A 21,648-nucleotide genomic window follows, 5' to 3' on the forward strand; every position below is an offset into this window, starting at 1 on the left:
AAAAAAAAAGAAAAGAAAAAAAATCAACTAACCAGAAAACATCAACTTTTTGAGGTTGCCTGTTTTCCTTTGAAATAGGATAGGTGGGGCAGAAAACAGAGGTGCTGTGATGTTCCTACTCCGATTAGGCTGAGGAGGCTCTGGTGACCACTGGAAGCCAGCAAGCAGGCTGGATCTTCACAGCAGAGGGAAGGAAGAAAGACAGGAAACGGGAAATTGGCCCAGGGCAGAGCTGTGCACCCAGAGGTTGCAAAGAAAGTAAGGGACCCCCAAAATAACATCGAAGTATCTTCCAGCAGCCAAGTGCTTTCTTTATGCTGGGTGTTCTGCAATGTGCCCCACAGGCATTATTTATTTAATGCCCACAACAACCCCGTGGGGTAGGCAGGCCTGGTATGGTATGATAATGGGCACTGACCAAACAGAATGGAGGCAGCTGGAGCAGGGTGCTGGGGGTTGTTCTTGTGCCAGGCGCTGACGTTTTTAGTTGCTAGATTGCCAGAAGGTCAGCGCAATCCTGGGGAGAGGCCAAGGTAGCAATGGAAGACCACTAGGCTGGGGGCGGGGGAGGCTTGACCAGGTGTTCTCAAACTTAGCGTGCATCAGAATCACCTGAAAACCTGTTACAACAGATTATAGATGATGAGGAGGCTTGAATTCACTCTCCCTGACTCTGAAGACCCAGCTGTTTCCCTCAGTTTCCAGTTTTGCTGGCACCCTCAGGGTGAGTAGAGGTCTGGGCCAGAGGCTGGAGGTGAAGCTAGCAGCACGTTGGAAGCTCTGCCCACTCCTGATGGGGCTCACCTTCTCCCTGCTGGCCTGGCGAATGCTCCTGAGATTCCTGAGTTGGCTTGGTGCTGGCTTCCTTGGCCCCCTCCCTCCCAAGTAGCAGCTGTGAAATTGATGAATTACGCTCAACTGTGATGCCTTCTCAGGAGCCTGTTCCAGGACGTGCTGTGATGGCTTCCCAAGAAGGCGACAGGCACGTGGTCTGCAAACGAGCCGGCTTGCTCCCTCGCTCAGCACAGCAGCTGCTCAGAGGCAGCGTGGGCTCTGAGCGGCCCGCCAGGGGAGCCTATTAAGAGCCACAACATTGTGAAAAGCACAGCAGAAACGCTCCATTAAATCTCGTGGGGGGCCTGCTTAACAATGGGACCTGCCCAGGGAGTCAGCGCTCCATTCAACCCTGCCTCAGTCTCCAGTCTGGCTCTCCTCTCTCTGCCCCTTCAGTCTCTTCCCTAAAGGGCTTCGGGCTTGAGAAGCTCTGAGTTCTTGGCTGGAGCTGGTAAAACTGTGGCTGGAAGGGCGTAGCCAGGGCCCAAGCAGGCAGCGAATCCAATGGCAATGTTCTCTACATGGCCTGGGATGGGAATGAGCATGCTATTGGGTGCAGGGCATGATATTGATGAGGATTCTGACAGCAAGGATCAACTGGGCATAAGGACCTCTGCTCTGGACCTGCCCGCTCTGGCCCCCTTCCAGCCATATTCCTCCCCAAAGGGCAATAAATCCTTAAGGCCAGGAGGATACATCCCCCCAAGGACAGTAATCCTCTTTCTGTCTTTCTTTCTTTTTTGAGACGGAGTTTAACTCTGTGGCTAGGCTGGAGTGCCATGGCACAATCTCAGCTCATTGCAACCTCCACCTCCCAGGTTCAAGCGATCTTCCTGCCTCAGCCCCTCTAGTAGCTGGGATTACAGGCACCTGCCACCATGCCCAGCTAATTTTTGTATTTTTAGTAGAGACTGGGTTTCTCCATGTTGGCCAGGCTGATCTCGAACTCCTGACCTCAGGTGATCCACCCGCCTCGGCCTCCCAAAGTGCTGAGATTAAAGGCGTGAGCCACTGCACCTGGTTCAGTGACCCTCTTTCTGCACCATACTTCAGGTATCCGAGAACCTGCAATTCCCTGCCAAATGGCTCCACATCTGCTGCTAGGGTCTGTGTAAGCTTCTTCCCAGCACTTCCTTTAAAGAATGGAGTGTCCCATTGGGGGTATGGACAGAGCTTGGACATGCGGGCTGGGTGTCCGTTTGTGTGTGAGGTCCCTCAAAGGCAAGACAGAGCCCAGTGTGGGAAGAGGTGGGGGGCAGCCCGGGGGTGGAAGTCATCTTTCCCCGTAGCTCCATTTGCCAGCGTGAGCTCCCAGGAGCCTGGAAATTCTATATTTAAACTTTCCAGGCTTATGAAGGTATATTTGTCAAGGTAGGAGGGGAGAGCATATTTTTGTTAACAGTTTGTTAGCTTGATTTATAATTGTAACCACTGTGCTCCTGGGTAAGTGTTTGGGGTGGGCCCAAGCACAGGTGGTGGCAAGAGCAGGCTTTATTTATCATCTGAGTGTCTCAAGCAGGCCAGACCAACGGCCATGCTTTCAGACTGGCAAGCCAAGTGCCCAGTTGGGGGGCAAACACTGCGTGATTCTCCAGGCCCCGAAGAAAAGGCTCATTTGTCTTCTGGAATCTTCTGCTCTGGGATGAGAATGATAAAGATGAGGGTGCTGGTGAGCTGGCAGGAGCCGTGTAAAGAGGCACTTGGGTAAGCTGTGGTCTGTTGAGGAAGGGGCCCTCATCCATGTACATCCTCCTTGGCCTTTGACCATATCCTCGACTTCACCAGCTTGTCAGGGGAGAGACAGATATGCTGCTCTTGCCCTCGTATGCTGGTGATTTTGAGATCTCATCTCTTCTTCCTGGTTGTTTATCTCTGTGTCCCCTACTGCCCTCCCATCACAGACACATCATGAAGTAGCGCAGTAACTCTTAGGAGGGAACAGACCACCAGGGGAGGAAGCTCCTTCCTTGAGGGTCCCCTACCCTGATAAAGACCTCTGTTGAATGTGGCGGTGTTTCCCCATGAGCAGTGCTACTAGAGGGCTTGTTTGGGAAGGGAGGTGGAAAGGAGAGTCACCTTTGTGATTTCCAAGTGGCCTGCTGCCATTGGCAGGAATGGGAGGAGAGAAAGAGAGTAGGAAAAGACCCTTCTTACATTTTTCAGAAACCGAAAATGCATTTGAAAGGCTTTCCTGGATCTCTGTCTCTGCCTTCATCTATGTATCTGTCACCAATCCATCCATCAGTCAACCGGTCTATCTAATCTCTCTCCCTCCCTCCATCTGTCTATCATCTATGTTTGTTGGTTTCTTTTTTCCAAACATGAGTTTTTATCATATTGACCATGATCCTCTATTTTCTGGGCTGTGAGCCGTATTACTACCTCATTTAATCCTTATGAGAACCCTGTGAGGTATTATCCTTATTCCATAAATGGGAAACTGAGACTTTCAGAGGCAAAACAACCAGCCTGAGGCCATGTAGGTTAGAAATGGCAGAGTTGGGGCCTAAGTCCATGTCATCGGACTTTGAGCTTTTTACTGCTTGCACTGAGGGAAGATTACAGGTATTGATCGACTTACGACCTATGCAACTTACGACCATTCGACTTTACAACCACAATCGCTAGCCAGGACTGCTGTGCGTCTGGCAGCGCAAATGTTGCCCAGCTGGGCGTTAAGACAGTGTGGACCAGCTTCCAGCAGCACTACCATCTCCGCGTGCACCATTTCAACTATTATCCCAGACTCGGTACAGCAATTTGTGTTTTGTTTCTTGGATATTTTTCATCAAACCCCTCCCAATAAACTTCTTATACATTTCGAAGCAATGGACCCAAACATCGAACGATTTGCAAGGATTGAACGGATGGCACACGATGTGTTCCATCTGTATCGTGAAATTTATGAAGAAAAAAAGAAACATACAATTCAGACAAAGCTCACCATGTTTATGAAAAAACCAACTCCGGTAACCCCAACTGCTGCCTCAGATGACGACATCAACGATCCATGGCCAAGCACCAGCGGTCAATAAAATGTTTCGTACGTGTTTATATATTTTGATATGTTTTGCAATTGGGAAAATGTTTCCTATGGTATTTTTTACACCTGTATTTTGTATTTTTGTATGCACCTGTATTTTGTAATTTTGTATGTTTTGCAAATATTAAACCAGTTGTACTGGTAATGCAGTGTTTTACTAAAACCTGACGAATGTAAAAATAAGAAACAAAATGGTGTAGAGATGATACAAATGGCATAAAATGAACAAAGAAAATTATGATATCTAACAATAATGAAAGAAAATTATTAAATATGACTTAAAGATTTTTATAACATCATTTCACAGTACTGTACATATAGCCTACTCAACTTATGACCAAATCGTGTTACGACCAGTCTGTCGGAACCAATCGTGGTCGTTAAGTTGATCACTAGCTGTATCTCTAGGCAAATTCTTTCTTCCTTTTTTTTTTTATTAATTTTTTTTCCATTTATTTATTTTATTGCCTTTTAGGTTTTGGAAGAGAAATGCTGCCTTGAGTGTTTGCTTATCTTTCTCGAGCAGGTTCCCAGGGTCTTGGTTTTGGGCTCCAGCCCCAAGGGCCTGATGGGGATCAGCACTGACTTTGCCATGTGGCTCAGGTTCCCAGGGTCTTGGTTTTGGCTCCAGCCCCGAGGGCCTGACGGGCACCAGTGCTGACCTTTCTGTGTGGCTGCAGGCATGGCCCACCTGCTCATCAGAGTGCTTTGACACTGGCGTGCCGTCTGGGTGTGCCTGGCAGTCAGACTGTGCAGACCGGCTTTGACAAAGTGACAGAAGCTGTAAAAACAGCTGTTTGACATTCCCTGCTGCTGTTTAGAACAAAACAACTGCAAAGAGTTTGAATGAAATGCAGAAATACCCGTGTTTCATGTGTATAAGGATATTTTTACTTACAGAACATTTATTTTCTCCTTTTCTTTTTCTATTCCCTGTTTACCCAATCATTTGCTTCCCTTCCTCTTTGCTTCCTTCTTTCTACTTCATCCTCCTCCCTTCCTTTTTTTCTTCTAACTAAAAAAACTTCCTGCTTCAGTTTCTATGTTTTTTTTTCACCTAAATTTTCTTCTCTTGAAATAACTATTAGCTATTTTTCCTTGTTTCCCATTTTCACATCATCCATGCCTTTGTATATTAATTTGTCTCTCTAGCTTTGGGTCCATACTATCCCAAATGTGCAGCTTTATGAACTCCAGTATTAGTTATATGACAGCCCATGGTGTCTTCAATTAAACCAAGGTGTGGACAGGAAATTCCAAAACAAAAGGAAATAATATCTCCCTGCCAAACCATCGTTTAATTTAGATAACTAAAGGTATGCATAAAAGAACAGGACATCTGGCAGTAACTGGCAGCCCCTCTGGCCACCTCCATCACCTCCAGTTACAGGAACTTGGAGAGCTGTTGTCATTTTTAGTTTTAACTTTGAAATTGTGACTGAGCTCTGCACCGTGGTTTCATCCAGGTTCAAAAGCGTGCTTCAGTTCAACCAGCTGTTCCTTGCACAAACTCCTTCTTTACAGTGAGAGGAGCACCAGGTTTCAAGGTATACACAGGTAGAAATAGGTATATTATGTGCATTCACCTTAGTCATTCATTAGATGCAGTTTGACCAGGCTTAACGTAGAAGATGAACTTTTACATCCTCCAGTCATTCTTGGCTCTTGGGATCACTGGATTCCGAGTCTTCACTCCTGTGTACGTCATCTGCACCTTCCAGAGCCCTTTCAGGTTCTCTTGAACCTAAAAATCCTTTGCTCCATGGCCTACTTAAATTCCAAGAATGCTGTGTCCCCTACCTTCTATCTCTCTTTCAATCCCCTTTTCCTCTGCTTTATCCAGACAAAGCTGTTTCTTTCAACTGCCCTTGAATGTCCTTCACAGTTTTTTCCCCATGGTTCCTCGTCCCTTGTTCTAATTATTTTCCTTCCTAAACTGATGAGACATTTCTTGCCTCCTTCCCCTTCTCACTTCCTACTCTCTTATTCTCCACCAAGACCCTCATGGCTTATCTCAGACTTGGCGTTGTAGAGCTGCCGGTCCATTTCCACATGCAGAAGAAGACGTTGGGTCTGCAGCTGGAGACAGCCATGATTGCTGTCAGATCTACGGCCAAATACAGGCTTTCTACTTCATCCTCCCTGAACTAGATCTACAAATATATCATTCACAGAATGGAGAAGCTTTAAGCTTCCCTCTAATCCCTGCATGGAGGAGGAAAGATGATGGCCACAGGCAGGTAGAGTCTATAAGAGAGCGCAGGAAGGGCTGAGTTATGCATTTACAAATGTTTCTCCAACCTCGCCAATCAGATAGGTCATTTCTTCTCCTCTGGGGAGAGCCAGAGGGAGTGGAGAGAGGATGGAGAGGGTTTAAGTGTCCTTTCCCAGGGAATAGAGTGGAATGCCTCTTTCACCATGGAAACATAAGATGTAGGGTATAGCCCATTAATATTTGACTTTTGGACAGGAAATAGAAAGGGGCTGTCACAATTCCCAAGGGGCTGGGATTTTTGGTGACCTCCTTAATATTTTTATGGTGCAGAGAAGGGTAGGAATTGAGACCCTTCCAGACCATCTCCTAGCTCTTTCCCTTGCTGACTTCAACTCTTACCCATCCATCCTTTAAGGCCTTTACCCACTTGCCCAAGCTCTGTTTCTACAAGTGTGTATGAGGGGTACACACATTTGTGGCACTGTCCACCCTTGGGAATATGGACCTGTGGAAGTGGCCTGTGAAGGGCAGGAAATTCCAGTGTCCCAAGTACCCAGAGTGTCATCTACAAGGGAGGCAATAGGCTCCTGGAGGGCATGTCTCTTCACCTGTGGACTTGTCACCCTTGAGGAGGGGATAAGAGGGAAGAGGGGTGGACTACAGGGGTCTCTAAACTGTGGAGCCAAGGGCAGAGGCCCTGGTTACCCAGGACCATGGTGGTGTGTATATATGCCCTATAGATTTACCCTATACCCATTACTGGGTTTCACTGACTTCCTGTTCCTGGACATGTTCCTATCAGAAGATGCCCAGGGCAGAAATGCAACCACAAGTGGAATTGCAGACCTGGGACCTTCTCTTTAGTCTTAACACCTTTCTGATTCCAGCCAAGAATGTGTCGTGATTCCAAAACACTCAACAACGATGTGTTAGATCTATTCTTGTATCTGCATTGATTCACAATGAATAAAAATTAAGTTGGTACTAAATTTTATGGACTCATTTAAAAAAAATTCCTCCTTTTTGAGCATTAACTAGATAGTGCCTGTGGAAGCAGAAGACAATTTTAATTAGCATATTATCACAGCAAAGAGGAACCCTGATAATTGCACGCCAGCCTCAAGTTGCAGCCTTCTCTCACCTGGCAATACACTGCCAAGGACTTGTCTCTGTACACCCTACCCATCCTTTAGCACTCCCAAGACTTATTTTTATTACAAAGTCATCTCCAGTCGCAGTACCCCTATCTTTTGCTTGTCTGTGCTTCTACATATGTGCCAACAGGACCTTCCCACCCTGCCCATCCCAGGTTGCTTGTGTTAGTAATGAACTTCCATGCCTACGCCTTGCCTTCCTATTATATTCTCCTGGGAGGCAGGGATAACATCTCAAGGGAGTTCTTTCTAATAACTTTGCCTATATTCTAATGGGTTCGCAGGTAGAAATGAAAGAGAGAAGTGAGAGAGTATAAGCACTAAGTCGCAGTTCCTTATGTAGCTCATGCGCTGTAGAGGAAGACAGAGCTGTTTTCTAGGGTGATGGTTTTCACGCTTTACTGGTCCTCAGACTCAACCGAGAAATGTGTACAAGATGCAGATACCTGCCCCTCCTGCCTCAGAGACTCCCAGAAAATCTGATCAAGATTTGAAAACAACTTCCCAGGGGCATGACTTTCAAAAGCAGCCCTACCGACAGGAAATATCACATGATCTTTCAAAAACAAATACTATTTTTTTTTTGAAGAAAAGGAAGTTTCCTAATGAACGTTGAGAAAGTACAAATAGAATAAGTTTTCTTTGCACACACACATACAAAAATGATACTAACACATATACATGTCAAATGCAAAATTATCTACTTCATTGAGCTGGTAGGTTTAATTCACTTACAATTAATCCTAGATTTATGTTCAGCTCTGACCGGCTTGCATTTGACCTTCTTACCTGTCCTCATGCTCTCTGTTGTTTCTATAGTTTTACTCATTAACTGTTGGATTTGATAGCCCTGAGGCAGACTCCCAAGTCAGGCTTGGCCACTGACTTCCTGGGCACGCAGTCCCGCCTTCTGCCCACTGGCTGAGTGCTCGTCTTGAAATGTAGGAACGTTCTTTCAACCCACTGCTTTCATCAGGGTTTAAGACACAGAAGAAACGTTTTAAATTGTCTCATACTCTCTACACTTATTTAAAAAGCCAAAGTATAAAGTAAACAAATAAATGTATAGTTTATTTCATCTCCCAAACGACTCAAAATATCCTCTAGACTTCAGACACACAGTTAGAAAACCATCCTTTGAAGTTGAAAAATGAGAACGAGGTTGGAATACACATAACTAACCCACTGCGAGTTTGTAAATGTATTTTCAGTGAGTTTAGATTAATTTGCAAATCTCCTTAAGAAACAAAGATGTCTCCCACGTCTTTCCAAATTAAAATGTGATGTGGAGAAGAGTTGTCTAATTAATTGTAACATGTTTGAGGTGATGTTGTCAAACAGAACTTTGGGTACTGTCTTGGGTCCCGATTAAAAGGAACACCAAGAAACATTTTCAGCACATGCACCTGCGATTTCCATCTATTTTGTCAGTATATTCTTAGAACAGAGAAGGGGTGTGTTCAAACAGAGCATATGTTCCAGAACAAGACAGCATTTCTAATAGGAATACTCTCAAAGTTTCAGTTCTATACTTGGGTTCTTAACCTGGCCTCATGGGTTTTAATTCACTTATAGTTTGTCTCAGATTTCCTGTTTCTTACTAGCTTTTGGGGACACTTTTGTGATTAGTCTGATGAACTGTTGCTTTAAACTTCCATTCTAAGATTGGCTATTGAAACCATTTTCACTTTTAAAACCTTAATCTCCTTTTGCCCTGGTTCCACGCTTGCCACTAGGGAGCTGCTGGCCTACCCCAAAGGGGGCTCTCCTGGCAGTCTCTCAGGAAGAAGGCACGGTGGGCAACTTCTACCTTCAGTTCCAGAAATGCAAACCCTCTTGAGAGCTAAATGTGTTCTTGCATCCTCAAAGCAGTGGGTACCAGGAGAAGAGCCATATTCAGAGGCAAGTGTTGGGCACATCCAGCCTGGGCAGCCAGTTCCTGAGCCTCTCTTCAGTCACCAGGCAGTAAACGGTTTACAGACACCGAATGACTGGTATGTCTAATTAGAAGACAAGAAGGTAAGGGTGCACTGCCAGCCAGACAATCAAGTGGCAGCTAGCATTTTAATAATGATAACTAATAATGACTTTTTATGAATTATGATTGATTCATTATTTAAAAATAACTAGGCATTATTTTGTGCATTTTTACATATAGAATTTTATTTCTCAAAATAACCCTATGAGGTAGGACCATCATTATATTATTGTCATTATAGAGATAAAGAAACTGCAGCAGAGAGTAGTTAAGCAGCCTTTCCAAGGCCACACAGCTAGTAAGTAGCAGAACTTGGATTTCCACCCTGTCTGATTCCATGGTGCAGATTTTTTGACCAGTGTGTTTTACTATCTTCTGTGCATTACAGGTAGCGAACACTGACATTCAGAGTTGTAGCAAGGCCTGAGATGAGTTAACCTGGACGCTGGGCTTAGAGTACTAAGACCCATGCCAGGCTCATGTTGCTGAAATGCTTCTTGGCCTGCTTAGGATGGGTCCTGAAAGCAAGTAGGCCCGAGGCCACGGAAAGAGAATTGATCTGGGAAGGACATACGCTGAGAGCCTCTTCATTTCCTCACTTCGTTTCAACTTTGTACAAAACAGCTGCTCTTTATAAATGTATTGTTTAATTGACTGAAACTAGAGATCAAAATCACCCAAGGACAATGCCAACATTTCTCTAAAGGAGGGGCTGACAGATGACAATTGGTTGAAAAAAGAGGAGGCAAGCTAGGGGGCTGATCTTGTAGCTACTTTGTACAGTCAATTATGGTTTTGTTTTAAATAGTATGTTTGTTTAGGGTAGCTTGGGAGCTGATGGAGATTTGGGAGGAATAAGAACCTGCTTTGAGACATTCCCTGACTCTGCCACCGGCGAGTGCTGAATATGTTTGTAAGTTCAGTGGCATCCATGTACATGTGGTGTAATGGCGTACTAGCACCCTCGGAAATAGAGAATAGCCGGGCGCTTAGAGCTCCAACTGGTTTTGAAAGGCAGGGTACAGTTAGTATGTCTGAAGCCTAGCTGACTGAGAGCCGAACTGGAAGAGCTCAGGAATCTGCACTCTGGGATAGGAGTGTGCTTAGTTTAGTGATCAAGGGTGGATAAAATTCCATTAGAGGTAAATGTTGTCAGACAGCAGGCTGGAAAGATATATTTTAAGCTGAGAAATTACTTAATAAATTCAGACCAACACTCTGTGACATTTCCCACAAGACTTTAATGCTGTTTACAAATTCCAGAGAACACCCTGAGTCGTTTCTGGCATGGGCTTATGATTTATTTCAAAGGAAAATGGGACAGAGTGTGTGGGTTTGTGTTTAATGTGAAAAGGGATTTGGAGATGAAAAGTCAACTGGCATGAAAGATTGCAGGGCAAATGCAAAGCAGCGGAGCATGTGGGTGGCCTTGGAGCATGTAATAGGGTGTTGAGAAGGGAAGAGGCCTCTCACCACTCCAGCGCTAATCAAATAGTTCCATTTGCACAGGCCGGTAATGCATTCAAGCAGGCAAGTTGGAGGCAATGCTAGATCCAGGGTTTCAGAAGCACTTGAATCCTAAGACTTTTACGTGAAGACTAGGCAGAGCTTCCACCCTAAGGAGGGAGTCCAGTTACATTTCATTCTCCACCAAAGTCAACATTTAGAGGGCCCGGCCTTCATCTGCAATGAGATAGACTTCAGTTAGACCAAAGGAAGTTATATGGAAAGAAAATAAGACCTTGAATAAGAACACAAAGGAAGATCTGCTGGCAAGTTTTTCATGTCCGATACCTTGTATTTCTTGGAAACAGAAGGATGGATTAGGTGACCTTGTGATTTAATCTCCTTATGGACAGAGGCCATTCAGGGGTCAGGGAAAGGGATGTAATCCCTGGGTTGGTAGCTGGAGTGGTTCAGGGGACAGTGGATTCAAATATTGGGTGACGAGTAAAGCAGCAATGTTAAGGACAGGCTGCCAGGGGGAGGAACAAATGAAAAAGGATTTTTTTCCTTTCCTTCTGTCTCTGCCCTCTCCCCTGGAAACTCCCAGTCCCATTCATCTTGTTTGCCATCGAATATGTGGTTTGAATGGGAAACGAGAACAGTGACATCCCCCATCTCTCTTGGGGGAAAAAAATGACATTCCATTTGGTTTTGGAAAATACACAATATTCCACTTATAAAATATTCAGTCACTGTCATTAATCCTCCCGCCTGGGCTTGCCCTGCCCCACTTAGGCATGAGCTACGGACTTGGGCTGCAGCCACAGGCTCAGGAACTGCTCAGACTTCTTTTCATGGACAGCGTAATTGGAGCTCAGGGTCCTCTGTTCTTAGAGTAGAGTTCTCCAGGGTAGGAATCTGGGTCTGCCCAGTGCTTCCAAAGCAATCGCTAGGCTTAGAGCTGAAGGGCCCTAATCAACATGGGGCCTCTTGTACTGGGGTTGAGGCTTTATAGAGAAATTTTAGGCCTTGAAAGATTAATTCCCCTTAGTGCAACCAAGGGCACTATTCCACTTTCCAAAGCTCATCTGCCTTAAAAAGTGGCCAGTTCTCCCCACTCTTCTGCAATCTTACTGTTTTTTTTCCCCTCAAACTTTTCTTTCTTATTTTCCTCTTTTTGTCTCTTCTTTTTGTTTTTTCTTACTGCTTTAATGTTTATTAAGGTATAATTGACAAGTAAAAATGTTATATATTTATCGTGTACAGTGAGCTGTTTTGATATATGTATAGGTGATGAAATGGTTAAATCAAGCGAGTTAACATGTGCATCACCTCACATACCATTTTTTGTGATGAGAACATTTAAGATAGAATCTTTTAGCAATTCTCAAGTATGTAACACATAATCAACTTTAGTCCCCATGCTGCAAATGAGATCCCAGAATTTATTCTTTCTGCCTAACTGAAACTTTGTGCTATGTAACTAGCCTCACTCTATTCCCCGCAACCCCACCACCACTCCCAACCCCTGGCAGCCACCATTCTACTTTCTGCTTCTATAAGTTTGACTTTTTTGGAGGCAAGGATGTGAAAGAAATGTAATTCTTGTACATTCTTGGTGGAAATTTAAACTAGTAGTTATTATGGAAAGCAGTATACAGGTTTCTCAAAAAATCAAAAGTAGAAAAAATTAAAAAATATGTTATCCAGCAATCCCACTGCTGGGTAGATATCGAAAGGAAATGAAATTAATTTGTTGAAGAGATATCTGCACTCCCGTGTTCATTGCAGTCTTTTTTTTTTTTTTTGAGACAGAGTTTCACTCTTGTTACCCAGGCTGGAGTGCAATGGCGCGATCTCGGCTCACCGCAACCTCCGCCTCCTGGGTTCAGGCAATTCTCCTGCCTCAGCCTCCTGAGTAGCTGGGATTACAGGCACGCGCCACCATGCCCAGCTAATGTTTTGTATTTTTAGTAGAGACGGGGTTTCACCATGTTGACCAGGATGGTCTCGATCTCTTGACCTCGTGATCCACCCGCCTCGGCCTCCCAAAGTGCTGGGATTACAGGCGTGAGCCACCGCGCCCGGCTCCATTGCAGTCTTATTCACAATAGCCAAGGTATGGGATCAACCTAAGTGTCCATCAACAGAGGAATGGATAAAGAAAATGTGGTCTGTGTATGAAATGGAATATTATTTAGCCCTAAAAAGGAAAAAATCTTGTGCTTTGTGACATGGATGAATCTGGATGACATTATGCTAAGTGAAACAAGCCTGATGCTGAAAGACAAATACTGCATAGTCTCATTTATTTATTCATAATAATCATAGACTCTCAAAATGTCAGAGCTGGAAGGAGCTTTGGGAACTCTCAAATCCAACTCCTGTATTTGATAGTGGAGGAAACTCAGGTCAGAAAGGGGAAGAGACTCTCGGACCCCTCAATAGATGTTTTCCTCCAAACCTGAAAGCAACAGCTCCCTCTTCTTCTCCCCACTGCACTCCCTCCAGAGGAGTAGGCTACTTGTCAGCATTCTGTGCACCTTGGCTGAAAAGAACTCTGTGATGTGTGGCCCAGCCTCCTGGGGATTCTCTTGACCTGCTGTACTCTCAGAGGATGAACTGAGGACCTAATGTGGAGCAAGCTGGCAGACGGCCATTCACTTCTGGCTCCCAGGACACAATTTTCTGTGTATTGCTCTGCTTCCTACCAAAAGAATCTTGTTGCAAGCCTTATATTTCTGCCCAGATGCTCCCTCACCCTGGGCATCAGACTCTTGTGCCTCCTGAGCCCCCTTGGCTTCCCATCTTGGGCCATCCGAGGATGCATCCTCTAGGATGCACCCCTGGGTCACGCTCTTCTCCCTTGGCTGGGCGCTCTGTGCTCTTGCCCTCCCAGCCCCTGGAACACTCATTCGTCCCTCCCCATTCACTGTGCCTACCCGAGACACCATGGAACATTGCCAGACCTCCAAACTGACTTGGATTTGGCATTTGGCGAACATTCCTCAGGACTTTTTAGGAGGGAGCCTCCAGCCTAAAAAAGCAGGGAGAGTGGGGAGGGTAGTTTTCTTTTCTGAGAAGTAAACCAGCTACCAGGCAAGAATGGCACGTTGGTGCATCAGACTCTCCTCTCAGCCTGATCCCAGAGCCCGAGGGGAGGTTGTTGATGTTCTTGCTGCTGGAACATTTCATTCCCTGCCAGAGACTCACTCCAGATTGGGAGGCGTCCGTGGGTAACTGTCCTTAGCATCCAGCTGTTGGCACCAGGCTCCTGCTAAGGGTGGAGGTGTGGGCCTCGGGGCAGGCTGGACAGATATCTCTGCTGTCCCCCTCTCCCCACCCCTTCAGGTCCCACCAGTGTCCACCCAGGACCAGGAGCCTTAGGGCCCGGGCAAGAGGGCCACCCGGAATCACAGAGTGGAGGAACTCTTAGAAGACATCACTGCTTTCGTCTAGGAGGAGGAACAGAAGGGTGGGAAGATGAAGTTTCCCCAAGTCCCGTAGTTTGTTAGTGACAGAGCCAGAGCAGGAGCCACTGCCCTTGCTTTCTGGGATGTGAGGTGTCATCACCAACACAGCTACTGTGAGCTCCCCAACAGCTCTGCCAGCTCAGCCAAACAGGGAGATCACCCTATTTTCCCAGATGTAGGAAGAGTCCTTCCCCCTGCTCTGCCATCAGGCTTCTTGGTCCTCTTTGGGTTTGCAGTATTCCTTAGAGGGGTTCTGAAGGACCTGGAAGACACCCACCTGTGCTGGAGACTAGCTCTGGCAAGCACTTTCTGGGGATAGACTGTCCGTTCTGTACTTCACTGTCTCAGCTACCCCAAGGGTACACATAAGCGTGGCCAGTTCATGGTGGCTAGGAATTACAAAGTCCTTCCAGTTGTGTAGAGGAATGGAAGCTGCATTTTATTCTAAACACTTATAGACTTTCTTGGGGATGAAGTAGGAGGGGGGTGGTTTGGGTATGGAGAAGGACCTACCCCAGATGCTCACGATGCTAGCTCTTGTTCCGTTTTTCTCCTGTTCCTTTCAGCACTGTAATTTTGTGATTCTAAATGAAACATTCTGCTTTCTGATGATAACCTTTCTAATAAAGGGATTGAGCTAGTGGTTCCACGGAAAAAAATACATCCTAGGAGCTGTTTGACTTGGAATCTGCACCTTCCTCACCCGAGGTTTGTCCGAAATACCATCTCTTCTCAGTGGCCCTATGATTCTTAGCCACGTTTCACTACCCATTCCTTCATAAAGCGACTCCAGTAGTCCAGTGACAGAGAGCCACAATCCACTTGGGTTTGATTCACTGACGCAGCCCACCCACCAGTGGCCTAGCCAGCCCCTGGAGAGTCACAAGTGGTCTTAAAAAATTCCAAGAAGAACAAAGCTAAAGCTAAGTAAGCTGCAGTAGCCAGAGAAGAGCTTCTCTCTTATCACAGAAAGGTAACTGCTAGAGCTGGCTTCGTCCTAATGTACTGGGCAGCCCCCTCTCACAACATCCTCCGCCACCAGGATGTTCTTTAATAATGAAAGGAACAATTCATGTAATCCTGCTAACAAGGGCTTAGGGATTGATGGGTGAGGGCAGAGCTGGACCTTCCACAGTAAACATTTTCCTTCTTGAAGCAACTCCTGTCTGAATACCAGCTCTGGGCTTCCTGTGATGTCCCCTCATAAATGATTCAGGCCCCACTTTTTGGAGAGCATTAAAGCTCTCTTTCTCTTTCTTTCACCCGGGAGCACAAATAGCAATCTGATGCTGGAATTTAATACCCAGTAAAGCTTTCAGGTTCAAGAATAAAAAGGCAGCACTGTAAACAGCATACAAATCTCACATCCAACCAGCAGCAGCTGCCATTGTGGCTGGGGCTGAGGGAAGGTGGGGTGGGGAGAGGGGACGGAAGTGCCATTATGTCCAGGAGCTGCAGCAGGGAGTGGCTCTGTGACGCTCCCAGGATGTAAATTCCTTACTGCTCCAAGAGCCTCAGTCCCGCTGGCTCGATCCCTCTCGGGAAGGTCAGTCACCCTCCCCCGGGTTGGAGTTCCCAAGCCAGGACCACCAGGAAGAACGTGCCACAGTTTCCACTGCCCACAGTTTGAAGGGAAAGCAGTACAAGTTCTTCCAGTCCTAGACAAATGTCCCCTGCCCACGAGTGAGGCTGGAGTCCTGCGTCCCTGGCTCCTGTTTGTCTGAAATACCAGCTCTTCCCAGTGGCCCTGTGATTCTTAGCCATGTTTCACTATCCATTCCTTCATAAAGCGATTCCAATACTCCACCCAGTTTTCTGGTCTGGTCATAGTGAATTTCCATAACCAATAATAATGACGAGGATGATGATATAGTAGGATAATAATGAGAATAGCTAATGTTTACTAAGTACATACTTTGTGCCAAGCTCTCTTTTAAGTGCTCTTGTGTTTTATGCAGTCTATTCTCACAATAGCCTTATGATGTCAACAACAGCATTATCCTCATTTTGCTGGAAGGAAATGGAGGCACTGTTCACTTTCGATTGTGTGTATGTGTGTGTTAATTCCCCTCCCGTGCGCTGGGCTCTCAGGTAGAAGGGGGTATGTTACACAATGTGGAGAATGAGTGTTCAGGCCTGCTAGACAGGATGTGATGAATCCTTACAGCAGCAGTGTGAGGTAGTCAGTACTCTACCCAATTTTCACATGAGGTTTAGAGATGTAGAATGCGGGTGTCTCATGTCTTCCGCAATTGGTGGTTGAATGCACAATCTTATTACCACTTACTAGGTGTGTGGCCTTGGGCTTCACCTCTCTGCACTTTAGTCTCATTATCTGAAAAATGGTAGGATGAATTACCTACCTCTAACATTGCGGAAGGGATGGAATGAGAGAGATTAATGTTTGGCAGGAGATTAGAACAGGGTCCCTGGCACACAGTAATCAGAGAATAAATATTGGTCAACATTATTATGACTTAATGGAAGGCAACAATCATTTCATGAGTGCCTGTGATGTGAGTCAGGACCAGAGACTGTACTGGATCCTTCCCTGGTTTTATTCCTTTTCTGTACTCTCTACAATGCCTTGAAAAGGATTAAGTGCATAGTAGCTGACCAATAAATGCTTTGTGATTGATTTCTGCAACAGTGCTTGGGGGTGGGTCCCAAAATAGCTCTTCTGATTGTTATTGTGGATGTCTCTCTGACAGTCTTTATCCTCGTTTTGCTCTCTGCCATACCTAATTTGGAAGAACCAGTGGCTGTGTTATGGTACAAAAGCCTGGTTCTGGGAGCCAGAACCTGGAGGTCTGCTTTAGGTTTTACACTAACCTTGACCTGGTTAAAATCTTTGGGGCTCAGGGGCTTGGCTAATTGATATCTCAGGTTCCTTGTACGCTTCAATTCTTAGAGAAAGTGAGTGTCAAGAAAGGGGAGACCTTGCAATGCTCCCCAACTCCTAACACATGGATCTCAAATTTAGAACTTGTCAGCTATTTTAAATTGTTCTCAGCCAAAACGTGTAGACTAAATGATGTAGGAAACCCTCGGTTATACGGGCCAGTCTCTGTCTCTGCTCCTAACCATGGCTGTGCCCATGCTGGCCACACTCAACATGCCTCCTTTTCTTTGCTAACTCCCGCTCAAGTCAAGGAAGGCTTCTGTGAATATGTGCGTGCACACTTGTGTGTGCATGTGTGCAAGGTGGCTACTTTGGGAAAAGTCCTGTTTCTTAAATGGCCATTGGCACCTTGGGCTGCAACTGTTGGGAGGGAAGAGGCTACCATTTGCAAATGTTCAGAGCTTCTTGTTTAAACTTCGCTGCCGTTGGTTAAATTTGATCAACCTGTTGGGCTGCCTTCTAGGGACCTTGTATGTTAGTGTGTGGGGTGTGGTGGAGGGAGTAGTCAGAGCATATGCTTCATCTGAGAAAATGGAAAAGTGAAGTCTGGCTTGGCTCTGGAAGTTGAGTGGAAAAATTAGGGCAGAGACGGACATTGCTGGTGTCCTCTTCATCCTAGACAACTGGGGCTTGCCCATCAAGTACGTACCCATGGAGGGAGGAAGCAGAGCCAAGGCAAAGCTCTCCAGGAATCGTTGTGAGACCTTACCTGGGAAGCAGGAGTTGAAAACACCTGACTAGAAAAGGGAGAGCATGAAGTCATTCTGGAAATTCGTGAAAAATTATCTGACTTCCTAACTTCTTTTTTAGCTCACTTGGGAGTTACAAAATTTCAGTTCCCCCTGGAATGCTTTTTACAGAGAAAAGATCTGCTCTTGCTTTTTGAATTAGCTACTACCAAATCCTTGGTTGAAAAGGAATTGGATGCACCTGGCCAAGAATGAGAGAAGAATGTGAGGGAAGAAGGCTGGGGAGGAGCCCCCCTCCTACTTCCCTCTGAGGGCAGTAGCATCCGAGGGGCAGCTGGGTCCTCTTGTCTCCCCAGGATGAATTTGCATTTTATTCTAAGACTCTATATATTAAGGAGTGCATTGAAAAAGAATGCCTCTAAAAGTTGCCTGTTACCTGCCAAAAATGTGATACTGAGTTGGCCAAAGTTCTGTCGTGGAAACCTGTGTGGGGGAGGGCTCTAATTAAGATTGCCAAGTTCTCTTGTAAAGTGCCTGGAGCACACCTGTGCCAGCAGGTAGGGCCTGGGGTGTGAGCTAATCACAGGGTTGCAAAAGGAAATAGGTGGGAAGACAGCCAAAGTCCAGTTAAGTAGCAGCTGCCCCCTACAAGTGCACACCTGTGTGTGCCCACACACATTCACAGACTCCTACCTTGGATTTGTGAACTGGCTGAGAAGTATGGTCTAGAACATCTGGGGCAGCAGACCACGGGCAACTACTGAACCAACTCCAACAGACAAAGTCAGCCCCACAAAGAGGCCTCAGCCTCCTCCTACTCTGGAAACCTTCCAGGAAGCCTCAGTCTTGGCCCACCCTTTCACTCACTGTACATCCCTCATCTCAGCCCTTACCATATTGGAAAGAAATTTCTGGTGGACACTTTGTCCCTCTAGATAGACTGAAAGGCCTTGAGGGACTGTGTCTTCCTGGTTCTGAACTTCTGTGCCTGGCCAATAACAGGGGGACAATACACATCGGTTAGTCAATCAATAATCAACAATAGTAGGCACATCATAAATGCCTATGTTCTCTCCCCTCTGAGCACTGTGACATTGACTTTTGCCTTTGAGAGTGAAGATCGCTCGCTTTGCAGAAGTAAAACTTTCTGGCCCTGATGGTGTCTAGCTGTCTATCTTTCTTCCCTCCCACCTCCCTCAGTCACGTGGCCTATCCTCGGGGGAATAGAGGCTTTTATGTTAGGCCACGTATTAAGGTTAGGCTTAACTGAGCTCAGCATACCTATGGTCCATGTAATAAATCCCTGAAAGAGGGGGAGAGGTGATTTGGGGACCATCCACTTTGGACGCTGACCCCACAGCTGTTCCCTCATTAGTATGCATTGCCAGGAGCTGGCTGTGGAGTCCCGCTCCTGAGCCCTGCTTCCCCTCCTCTTACGAACCCCAGCTCAGATGGAGTAAGGCAGAACCACTCAGCTAAGAAATTATCTCTGCTTCCTGCCAAGGAAGGAAAGGAGGAGCTTCTTCCTTGGGGGCGAATTATTTAATCACTTGTCTTTCCCCTTGAATCAATGCAACTAATGAACAACTTTTGCCTCTTCCTTCTTTCCACTTTGCCATCAGCCTCTTATTATTCAAATTTCCTCTTCCTGCTTGTACTGTGTGTCAACAAGGGCTTTACCTAAGGAAGGTGGGCCACATTGCCACCCAGCTCTTCTCTTCTCTTCATCTATCTCCCAAACCAGCCTCTCTTCCCCTCTGGGTCACAATCAGTCTGTTCTGGAATGAGACCAGCTCTAGGGGACTGTAAATGGCAGAACCTGCCAGTGCCACATAAAGGAAAGGCCCTTGAGGTACCTCTGAGAGGGAGACTTCAGAACAAGGCGGTGCAGATGAGAGGAGGGAGATGGGGGCAGCACTCATTTGTCATAGCTAAATGGAAATTTATTGCTAGAATCCTAGGGCTATAGAAAAGCTTCAGCTAGGCTGGCAAAGGGAACAGAAACCCCAGCAACTGCTAGAAAAAACAAGCTACATCCCTAAATCACTCTGATGGCTGGTGCTTCTTATCTCTAAGATGTGGTGGCATCAGGGCTCCTGGCAGCTCTGGGGCATGGGTAGCCTCAGGTCAGATGGCATGAAGAACAGGAATGCCCATTTCTTTACAGGCTGGAAGATATTAGCTCTGGACAGTTGATGGCTAAGCTGAAGTGTGGGTTCATCTGTCTGCCTTTTCCCTTTCCATGTTATATTGGGACAGATGCTGTCTGGACAGCCTGCTTACATTTCAGGAGAGCTCAGTCAACAAACCCGGATAATATTAAGTGCTTATCATTCCCCTCAGTACCACAGAGGATTTAAGAGTGTGGTGTTCCTCTGTCCCTTAAGCTGTTTGTAATCTAGTTGAGGGAAAAGCAACACCCTGATTCAAATGGAGAAAACATAAGTGTTGGATGTTGAGTAGGCATGGACAGGAGTGTGGAGCAGAGAGGGCTCCAGTGAGCCAGGTGGGAATCAATCTCTTATTCCTTAAATTTGTACCACAGTTGACCAAGTGCTTCCATACAGAAATGTTTCTTATTTTGACGTTTTGAATCTTATGCTAATATTTCTGTTGTGGGCAGTTATAATTTCAGCATTTTAATGATGGGAAAATTGGGTTTGAGAAAATTTAAGCTATACATGGACTCTAACACCAGTGTTCTGACTTTAGGTTGTTTATTCCTTTCATTAAAATATGTCAAGGATTTAAAGAAGAGGAGATAAGACTCATGGTAAGCAGAATTTCTATTAGTGAAAAGTAAAGGGAATGTAATTTCAGAGAGAAGAAATAGCATGAGCAGGATGCCTGCTTGGCACATGGTAGAGGTTGACAGAGTTGGATGAATGAATACACATACAAATGGAGTCAAGAATGCCTCATGTTCAGGGACACTGGGAGATGGCTCAACTTCTATGCAGGTCCCATACTGCAGAATGGTGGAGAAGAAGGGTGAATGAGTAAGGTGTGGTTAGGTCATGGGGGCCTGGGGATCTAGGCAGAGGAGTTTGGGTTAGGCATGGAGAGAGCCACTGAAGTTCTGAAACAGGGGGTTCTCTCCTGTGTATGTCAGGATGGCCTACCCCAAGGGCACAGATACAAGGAGGGCAGAGCGTGGTACTAACAGCCGGGAGAGGACAGTTCTGAGCCCGGATCTGAGGCTTCTAGACCATGGACAAGTCTGAGAACCTCTCCTATTGTCAGCTTCTCCATTTCTTCAGAGCTCAGCTGAAACGTTATTGCCCTGTTACTCTGATTAAATCAGGTTTTCTGTCACACTTCTTTATGGCACCCACTATTTTCTTGTGGCGCTTGTCACAGTTGTAATTAGTTGTATAGTGTCTGTCTCTGCTGTGGGTCTGTAAGCTCCACAAAGGAAGGTGCTATACCTTTCATGTTCGGTGTTGAATCCCTGGCACTGAGCATGGGACTGGGAAGTGTTCTCAAGACATATGTATATTTTTAAATGAATGAATGGATTTTCAAATTGGTATAATGTTAGCTCGCAGAGCAGTTTATAGGATCAGGGTCCCTTTGTAAGTTCTTTGTAAAACCGTAGGTATATGGAACAGATTATTGATATCAGTAATGGGCTAAAGACCATTCAGAGAGTACAGAGCAGGGCCAAGCTCAGCGTTGGTCATCCAGAGTGATGTGAGCGTGGAGAATGTCAGGATGTTTGGAAGAATGACAACACACCGTGCCTAGTTATCCATATGCGGAATGGAGGACAGAAAAAGACTTTTAAAAGGTTTCCAGCCAGAAAGATGAAGAGAATGGAAATGTTTCCAAGGGCGATGATAAGGTCTGCCAGAAGAGCAGAATTTATCTCATTTTTCAAGGCTTCTGCTGGCCTCCCATTCTCCCTCTCCAAA

At 45.8% G+C, this 21,648-nt stretch overlaps 1 long non-coding RNA gene across 2 annotated transcripts in view; it reads left to right on the top strand.

The window, feature by feature from the left end:
* Positions 1-8: 8 nt before the first annotated feature.
* The window catches only part of LOC116531101, a 48,872-nt gene continuing 27,232 nt past the window's right edge, over positions 9-21,648 (top strand). The window contains exons 1-2 of one of the 2 annotated variants that reach the window (XR_004260275.1): positions 9-724; positions 9,119-9,265. This is a non-coding gene — a long non-coding RNA (uncharacterized LOC116531101). Of the gene's footprint in view, positions 725-6,536; positions 9,266-21,648 lie in introns of those variants that run through there. The other variant, XR_004260274.1, reaches the window with a different exon arrangement.

The sequence above is a fragment of the Sapajus apella genome, unplaced genomic scaffold (assembly GCF_009761245.1).
Source record: "Sapajus apella isolate SASKATOON/1434 unplaced genomic scaffold, GSC_monkey_1.0 scaffold69, whole genome shotgun sequence".
In the NCBI taxonomy this organism is placed as follows: Eukaryota; Metazoa; Chordata; class Mammalia; order Primates; family Cebidae; genus Sapajus; species Sapajus apella.